The following is an 8,846-nucleotide window of genomic DNA, read 5'->3' on the forward strand; positions in this document are numbered from 1 at the left end:
TTTTTCTAAAGAAGATAAACAAATGGCCAATAAGCACATGAAAAAGGTGCTCAACATCTTTAGTCATCAGGGAAATGCAAATCAAAACCACAATGAGACATCATTTTACACCCACCCATTATAGGATGGCTATAATCAAAGGGACAAGTGTAGGTGACGATGCGGAGACGTTGGAAGCCTCATACATTGCTGGTAGGGATGTAAAATGGTGCAGCCACTCTGGAAAACAGTTTGTTAGTTCTTCAACAGTTTAAACATAGAATTACCATGTAACCCAGCAATTCCACTCCAAGAGAAATGAAAACGTAAGTCCATACAAAAACACGTACACAAAAGTGCACAGCAGCATTAGTCATGATAGCCAAAAGGTGGAAACAACTTAAATGTCCATCATTTGTTGAAAGGATAAACGAAATGTGAGAAATCCATAAAATGGAGTAATATTTGACATAAAAAAATGAAATACTGATGCATGCTATAACATAGATGAACCTTGAAAACATGCTAAGTGAAAGCAGCCAGTCACAAAAGAAAATATATTGTACAATTCTAGTTATATGAAATGTAACAAATCCATAGAGACAGAACCTGTAGATGACAGCTTGCCTAGGGCTGGAGAGTTTAGGAGGAAATGGGGAATGACTGCCCAAAAGAAATGGGTACATAGTTTCTTTTGGGATGATCAATAGGTTCTAAAATTGATTATAGTGATGGTTGCCCAGCTCTGTGAATATATTAAAAAACACTGAATTCTACACTTTAAGTGGTAAATTGTACGGTATATGAATTATGTCTCAGTGAAACAGTTATTTAAAAATTAGAAATGGAAAAGAAGAAGTTACAACAGACACCACAGAAATAGAAAGCATACTAAGAGACTACTGCAAGCAACTCTATGCCAATAAAGTGGACAACCTGGAAGAAATGGACAAATTCTTAGAAAGTTAAAACCTTCCAAGACTGAACCAGGAAGAAATACAAAATATGAACAGACCAATCACAAGTAACGAAGTTGAAACTATGATTAAAGATCTTCCAACAAACAAAAGCCCAGGACCAGATGGCTTCGCAGGTGAATTCTATCAAACATTTAGAGAAGAGCTAACACCCATTGTTCTCAAACTCTTCCAAAAAATTGCAGAGGAAGGAACACTCCCAAACTCATTCTATGAGGCCATCATCACCCTGATACCAAAACCAGACAAAGATACTACAAAAAAAGAAAATTACAGACCAATATCACTGATGAATATAGATGCAAAAATCCTCAACAGAATACTAGCAAACAGCATCCAGCAACACATTAAAAGGATCATACACCATGATCAAGTGGGATTTATCCCAGGGATGCAAGGATTCTTCAATATATGCCAATCAACCAATGTGATAAACCATATTAAGAAATTGAAGAATAAAAACCATATGATCAAAAAACAAAAACCATATGATCATCTCAATAGATGCAGAAAATTCTTTTGACAAAATCCAACACCCATTTATGATAAAAACTCTCCAGAAAGTAGGCATAGAGGGAACCTACCTCAACATAATAAAGGCCATATACGACAAACCCACAGCAAACATCATTCTCAGTGGTGAAAAACTGAAAGCATTTCCTCTAAGATCAGGAGCAAGACAAGGATGTCCACTCTCACCACTATTATTCGACATAGTTTTGGAAGTCCTAGCTATGGCAATCAGAGAAGAAAAAGAAATAAAAGGAATACAAATTGGAAAAGAAGAAGTAAAACTGTCACTGTTTGCAGATGACATGATACTATACATAGAGAATCCTAAATGTGCCACCAGAAAACTACTAGAGCTAATCAATGAATTTGGTAAAGTTGCAGGATACAAAGTTAATGCACAGAAATCTCTTGCATTCCTATACACTAATGATGAAAAATTTGAGAGAGAAATTAAGGAAACATGCCCATTTACCATTGCAACAAAAAGAATAAAATACCTAGGAATAAATCTACCTAGGGAGACAAAAGACCTATATGTAGAAAACTATAAGACACTGATGAAAGAAATTAAAGATGATACAAACAGATGGAGAGATATACCATGTTCTTGGATTGGAAGAATCAATATTGTGAAAATGACTATACTACCCAAAGCAATCTACAGATTCAATGCAATCCCTATCAAATTACCAATGGCATTTTCTACAGAACTAGAACAAAAAATCTTAAAATTTGTATGGAGACACAAAAGACCCCACATAGCCAAACCAGGGAAAAAAACAGCTGGAGGAATCAGACTCCCTGACTTCAGACTATACTATAAAGCTACAGTAATCAAGACAAGGTGCTGGCGCAAAAACAGAAATATAGATTGATGGAACAGGATAGAAAGCCCAGAGATAAACCCACATACCTATGGTCAACTAATCTATGACAAAGGAGGCAAGGATATACAATGGAGAAAAGACAGCCTCTTCAATAGATGGTGCTGGGAAAACTGGACAGCTGCATGTAAAAGAATGAAATTAGAACACTTCCTAACACCATACACAAAAATAAACTCAAAATGGATTAGAGACCTAAATGTAAGACTGGACACTATAAAACTCTTAGAGGAAAACATAGGAAGAACACTCTTTGACATAAATCACAGCAAGATTTTTTTTTCTTAGTGTAGAACATTTATTTATTTATTCCATGAAATACTTAAAGTTTTGGTCAGTGGGAAATAAAGCAAGATCTTTTTTTTTTTTTTTGCAGTACGTGGGCCTCTCACTGTTGTGGCCTCTCCCGTTGCAGAGCACAGGCTCCGGACACGCAGGCCCAGTGGCCATGGCTCACGGGCCTAGCTGCTCCGCGGCATGTGGGATCTTCCCAGACTGGGGCACGAACCCGTGTCCCCTGCATCGGCAGGCGGACTCTCAACCACTGCACTACCAAGGAAGCCCACAAGATCTTTTTTGATCCACCTCCTAGAGTAATGGAAATAAAAACAAAAATAAACAAATGGGACCTAATGAAACTTAAAAGCCTTTGCAAAGCAAAGGAAACTACAAACAAGATGAAAAGACAACCCTCAGAATGGGAGAAAATATTTGCAAACGAATCAACGGACAAAGAATTAATCTCCAGAATATATAAACAACTCATGCAGCGCAATATTAAAAAAACAAACAACCCAATCAAAAAATGGGCAGAAGACCTAAATAGATATTTCTCCAAAGAGGACATACAGATGGCCAAGAAGCACTTGAAAAGCTGCTCAACATCACTAGTTATTAGAGAAATGCAAATCAAAACTACAATGAGGTATCACCTCACACCAGTCAGAATGGGCATCATCAGAAAATCTACAAACAGTAAATGCTGGAGAGGGTGTGGAGCAAAGGGAACCTTCTTTCACTGTTGGTGGGAATGTAAACTGATAAAGCCACTATGGAGAACAGTATGGAGCTTCCTTAAAAATCTAAAAATAGAATTACCATATGATCCAGCAATCCCACTACTGGGCGTATACCCAGAGAAAACCACAATTCAAAAAGACGTATGCACCCCAATGTTCATTGCAGCACTATTTACAATAGCCAGGACATGGAAGCAACCTAAATGCCTATCGACAGACGAGTGGATAAAGAAGATGTGGTACACATATACAATGGAATATTACTCAGCCATAAAAAGGAGTGAAATTGGGTAATTTGTAGAGATGTGGATGGATCTAGAGACTGTCATACAGTGTGAAGTAAGAGAAAAACAAATATCGTACATTAACACATATATGTGGAACCTAGAAAAATGGTACAGATGAACCAGTTTGCAGGGCAGAAATAGAGACACAGATGTAGAGAACAAACATACGGACACCAAGGGGGGAAAGTGGCAGGGTGAGGGTGTGTGTGTGATGAATTAGGTGATTGGGACTGACATATATACACTAATATGTATAAAATGGCTAACTAATAAGAACCTGCTGTATAAAAAAATAAATAAAATAAAATTCAAAAAAAAAGATTCAAAAAAGATGGCTGACTATAAAAATAAATAAATAAAGAATAGCATCTCTTTTTTGAAGCGACCCTAAGTAACAGAATTATTGGTACCCAGAATGTCATCCCCCCATATCCTAAAAGATGGAATTCTAGAATGAAATTGCTCATATTTATTTAAAAAAAGTTATTTAATAAAAAGATGGAGTGCTGTATTCTTCAAAAATGTCAGTGTCATAAAAGACAAAGCAAACTGTGGAGAGGTTCCAGATTAAACGAGGCTAAAGAGACATGACAGGGGACTTCCCTGGTGGCACAGTGGTTAAGAATCCACCCGTCAATGCAGGGGACACGGGTTCGATCCCTGGTCCAGGAAGATCCCACATGCCGTGGAGCAACTAAGCCTGTGCACCACAGCTACTGAGCCTGCGCCCTAGAGCCCGCGAACCTCAGCTATTGAGCCCGCGCACACAACTACTGAAGCCCAACCGCCTAGAACCCGTGCTCCGCAACAAGAGAAGCCACCGCAATGAGAAGCCGACTCACGGCCATGAAGAGTAGCCCCCGCTCGCCGCAACTAGAGAAAGCCTGCGCGCAGCAACAAAGACCCAACACAGCCAAAAATAAATAATTAAAATAATCTATAAAAAAAAAGAAAAAGAAAGAGACATGACAAATACAACCCCTGACCCTAGCCTGGATCCTGTACTAGAGGAATATGTCATGAAGAACATTATTAGGTCAATTGACAAAACTGAAACACGAACAATAATAAATAAAAGTATTGTATCAATGAAAATTTATGAGGTTTATATCTGCAGTGTTATATACGAGAAAAATTCCTATTCCCAGGAAATATATAATGAAATCTTAGTGGTAAATGGTCATAATGTATGTAGCTTATCCTCAAATAGTTTAGAAAAAGTGTTTTGCTTGGGTGTGTTTGTTGTGTGTTTGTGTTGAGGGAAAGCAAATGATATAGCCAATGCAGTAAAATGTTAATGATCTGGTTAAAGAATATACAGGTGTTCTTTGTATTGCTTTTATTTTTGCAAACTTTGGTAAGTTTGAAATTGTTTCCAAATAAAACCTTTAAAAATAATCACAAGGACTTATCTCCTCAGGCAGTACAGAGCTGTGTGAATATAGGTCAGTGAATGCTGTGTGAGTGTGAGTGTGTGTGGTGTGTAGATGTCTGCACGCCCAAGCACAGAGCCCTTGGCCTCTCTGCTGCCATTGCCCACAAGCCAGAGCTTGCCCAGTGAGGGCCACTGACCTGTCACTGTCACAGGCAAGCCACATGCTTAGTTCTTTTGGGGGAAGGCAGTGGAGGCCTCCGTGCTCCTGAGGTAGACAGAGGTAACCAGGTGCTCTGAGGTGCCCTGCAAGCCCTCTTACCTCTGGCTGGGTGTGACAAAAAGGGATTTGGAGCCAGCCTGTCAAGCCAAGGCTGTGCCGCGTTCTCAGAAGTTTGCCATCTTCACAGGTCTGTTTCCAGACGGTAGAGCTCTCCCCTGGCCTCTGTTCTCGCCCTTTCTCCAGGTTCTCTACCTATGTTGGACAGAGGAAGGAAAGAGGAACAGGGCTCATATTTATCGAGGGCTCACTTTGTGCCAGGCCCTTTGCTTTACATATTATCCTATTTAAACCACACAGAGCCTGGCCAGATGGATAAACTGAGGCTCAGAGAGCTGCAGAAACTTGGCCATGGTCCCACAACAAGCAAGGAGCAGAGCCGGGATTCAGTGCCAAGCCTCTTTCCACCAGACATTCTCACTTGAGATACTGAGATTTCCCCCCCCCCACTTTTCTGTCCTCTTTTGCTATCTTATTTGAGATTACATCCTGTTCTCATGCCAGGAAATGAAACAAAATCACTGCTGACAGGAATGGATCCAAAAGACCCAGCCAACTTTGGAAAACACCAGCGGGGCTGCCATCAGTCTTGTTTTATGAGGCTATGGTGACACTGGCAATTACCCTGAAGGAAGAAGACAGAAGTAACGCTTGTCTTTGCGTTAACCTGCCAAAGTCGACCGTCTTCAGGGCTGGGTGTCAACTTGGGGGCAACGTGTAGCCAGAGATCCTGGTAGACATACAACACCTGCAGGGGACAGCTGTTTGAAGAATCTTCCTGCCAGAGGGATTTGGAGTGGTACTAAGGGCACCAGAGGAAGAAGGGGACTCTGCAACTACAAGGATGGAGATGGTGAGTGAAGGGTGAGCCGGGCAGTGGCCATTACTTCCAGTGTGTGCCCAAGGGCAAAGTCAGAGCAAAATATGCATGGGTAGCAAGGGCAGGGGGATGAAAGTTCCTTGACTATTTTCTCTTTCTCCTCTGATCTTCTCATCTACTTTTCTGGACTCTCACCCCCAGCACTCATCCTGTAGACCATTCTCAAAGGTCTCCCTGTTACCTGAAGACCCAAAAGAGAGTTTCTAGGTGAACAGATTATAAGCCTGGAGCTGCTGACAGCCATCACACTAGAAGAGCCGGCCTACAGTGGCATCAGCTCAGAGTTGAAAGACAGTGTTAATGTTGTTTGAGCCCCTGGATTCAGCCATGCCTAAAACCCCTGCACTTTTAAATTAAGGGGACAGTTTTCCTTTTCTTAAAAAAAATTGAGGTATAGTTGATTTACAATATTGTGTTAGTTTCAGGAGGAAAAAGTTTTCATTTTTGCTTAGGAAATTTTCAACTGGGTTTCCTGTGACTTATAATAAGAACAACATGAATAAAATCCTAACTGAAGCAGCATCAGCTTATCTAGCATAATTTTCCAGGACATACCCTCTATAACAGCCAAGGCAGGATGTTAGGATTTTAGAACAGAATTTAAAACAGAATTTAAAGCAGAATTTACTTCACATGGTAAATTCAGAATCCAGAGACACCACAGAGAGGAAGAGAGGAGGCCAGCTGCTACCCCAGGAGGCCTTGGTTCCAAGGAGGGGGTGAGATGCTCAGGTCTGTAGGGAGGCTTGGAGGAAGCATAGGCCAGGGCCCATTCTGAGGCTCAGCAATCCTGAGACTGTCCCAGGTAATTACGGTAGCTACCTTCTGCTGAGCCCTTACTACATGCCACAATGTGCTATGTGTATTATTATTTCATTTAATCTTCACAGCAGCCCTGAGAGGTAGATACATTACTAGCATCATTTTCTAGATGAGGAGCTAAAACTCAGAGTGGCAAAGTAACTTAGTAGCTTACTAGTTGCATAGCTAGTAAGTAGAAGAGCAGGGATTCAAACCTAGTGTATCAAACTCCAAAACCTGTGCTTTTCACAACTATATTATAGTTTTTTCTAGATGGGTCAGTGGGGCAGGGGAGGTTGGCTATATGGAGAATTAATAATGACTTTTCCTTGGTACAGCCTTCCAGAGTTTACAAAGCCCAATTTTATAAGCAATCTTGCTGCATCCATTTTACAGATGTGGAAACTGAGGCTTAGAGGTAGGAAGTGACTTGCTCAAAGTCATTTGGTCAAACGGGATAAACTGCCCAGAGGTCTGCAGTCTGCAGAAACTCATAGGGTGTTTACAGGGAGTGGGGTTGGCCTCATACCTTGCCCCATGCTTAAGAGCAGTGATGGTATCAGTCTGGCTGAGGAAGATCTCTGAGAGATGAGGGGACCAGTAGGTGTTGGGGCCATAGATCCAATTGCAGAACACAAATCCCACTATAGCAAAGAGCTCTGCATTCACAAAAAGACTCTCATCTCCAGCCAAGGCTCTATTTATTTTCCCATAACACTTGATATGGACAAATTCCAGTTCAATCAGAGACATTCAGCTCCTGGTTTTCTGGGTAGGGGTGTCGGGGGAATCTCACTATGAAAGAAGCCCCTTTCTTCTGTCGGGCCATCCCCAACAAAAAGGCTGCAAGACTGAGCTGAGCTGCCTGCGGATGGGGAGTTGGAATCTGCCTGCCTGGCTTCCTCTCAGAGGAAAGTAGCTGTCCTGGCCGGAGCCCCAGGGGCCCTCACTTTTGGACCTGTCCTGATGTTTTGCTGAGCTCAGAGGCACCTATCCTAGAGAGACAAGGCAAGGCTGTCTTTTACCATTCCCTGGGCGACTCAGGCCTGGAGGAGTGACTAGGCAGGGATCCAGGCGACAGGACAGAAGGGCCCAGGGCAGCCACTGTTGTTCACTGCTGGAAGTGTGCCAGGGAACTGGAAGGTGAGCTGCAATCCCACCCCCCCCCGTTTGCCCCCCTCCAGGTGGCTGCGCGCTCAATGTGTGCTGGGGGACAAGGAATCCCTGGGGCTTCCTTGAAGCCAGGTGAGCAGCCTTCTGACCTTCTGGATTTATCTCCCCACAGGAATATGTGAGCTCTGAATCTAGGACAAGTGCTGAAGGCAGGAACTGAGGGAAAGAAGCAAGGTCAAACCCAGCCCTTCTAGGTCTGGGAAGTCCAGCACAGGTTCTGGGGGCAGACAGTCTGAGGTTAAAATCCCAGCTCTACCTCTTGCTTTCCTCAGATAAGACCTTAACTTCTTGCTGTACTTATACTAGTATTTACTGAGTGCCTTCTGTGAGCTAGGGATTCAATGGTAAGCAAAAAATGGACTCAGTTGCCTTCTTGGAGCTTACAGTTAATTAAGGAAATAAATATTAACCAAACAACCAATAACGCCCCCACCACTACCACCAAAAAAAGTGGAACGTCCAGGAGAGATGCGTAGTTTATAATTAGGAAGAACTTACTCCCTCTGGGAGGTTAGAGAAGGCTTTCCTAAAGACATGACAGTGGAATTGAGGTCTGTTTACTACACAGGTTTGGAGGGGACATTCCACACAGAGGGAACAGGATATTCAAAGGTCAGCCATTTGGAGGGAGAATGGCTTCTCCAAGGAACTGGAGGAAAGAAAGCTCATGAGGCTGAAGTA

The sequence above is a fragment of the Pseudorca crassidens genome, chromosome 9 (assembly GCF_039906515.1).
Source record: "Pseudorca crassidens isolate mPseCra1 chromosome 9, mPseCra1.hap1, whole genome shotgun sequence".
Lineage (NCBI taxonomy): Eukaryota > Metazoa > Chordata > Mammalia > Artiodactyla > Delphinidae > Pseudorca > Pseudorca crassidens.